This window comes from Sebastes fasciatus, chromosome 4 (genome assembly GCF_043250625.1).
Source record: "Sebastes fasciatus isolate fSebFas1 chromosome 4, fSebFas1.pri, whole genome shotgun sequence".
Lineage (NCBI taxonomy): Eukaryota > Metazoa > Chordata > Actinopteri > Perciformes > Sebastidae > Sebastes > Sebastes fasciatus.
Window position 1 is genome coordinate 29,106,896 of NC_133798.1, and position 1,204 is coordinate 29,108,099.

The following is a 1,204-nucleotide window of genomic DNA, read 5'->3' on the forward strand; positions in this document are numbered from 1 at the left end:
CTTGTCTTCTCTCACACGACGCGCGCGTTCTCCTCCACCTCACGTGCATGCGCGCTCACTCCACACTGCAGAAGACTTAGTAGCTCTGAGAATATCTAGTGAATGTACAGTGGACGTTTGTGCAGAAATAAATGCTGCAGCACCTCCAGACCAACAGAGGTTTTCCGTGTCTTGTGAAGTGACGGGGCTCCGCAGCGTGTCTTCCCTGGCTAAAGCCCCGGAGGCTAGGGCAGGAAAAGCCAACACTAGGATCAGCATTGATTCATGGAGAGACCTTCGTCTGGTCAGCTAACATTACTGCCAAGCAGCTGAAATATAGAGTGATATTGTGGTTTTAGCTGACACGTGTCGCTTCACTGTTTTGAGCGATGCTCGTTCATGTCTATGTAGAGCGAGCAAGCGCGAGCCCGACGTTGACTTTCGTTGACTTAACAGCCACAGGTGTCGCTGTTAACAAGCATTTATGATTCTTACAAACAGTCTCTTTAAGTTGATCCACAGATTCTATCCAGTGAAACATTTCTTTCAAAAGTTTAAGAGTGACATAGATGTAAATTGTTCCTTCTGCGAATCACATCCTAAAACTTGCTCTCATTTATTATGGTCCTGTAAATATACATATGAATTCTGGAAAGATGTCAATAATTTTATACTTGTTAACACTTTCTCATATTTTGCACTACACTATAGAAATATTATATTTGGTTGCTATGATTACAGTGACAAAGACAGTAATGCATTTTTTCTTATTAATTTAATTTTAATTCTCACGAAGTTCCACATTCACAAGTGTAAATTTACCAAAAAAAAAGCCTAATTTCTTTGTATTTATGAAAGAAATGGATCTATATCTGTCAACAATTTCTTCCTCACAAAACAAAAAAGCAATGAAAACAATGAATGTATGCAATATCTTTAAAGTTTTTAAGTGAAATTATTGTCATACTCTTGCGTCGTCTCTTTTTGTTATTATTTATTTATTTTATTTTTTTATTGTGTTTTTTTTTTTAAATTATTATTTTATGTTGGTTTTGTTTCATTTCTGTTGTCCTTTTATGTTTGGCACAGCTCTTTGTTTATGTTTTCGCTATGCTTCTTTTGTATGTTAATGTTTTTAATGTTTTCTGCTGTTACTATGTATACTGTTATTTTGAAAAAAACAAACAAACAAACAAACAAACAAAAAACTATCAGTGACGTCATG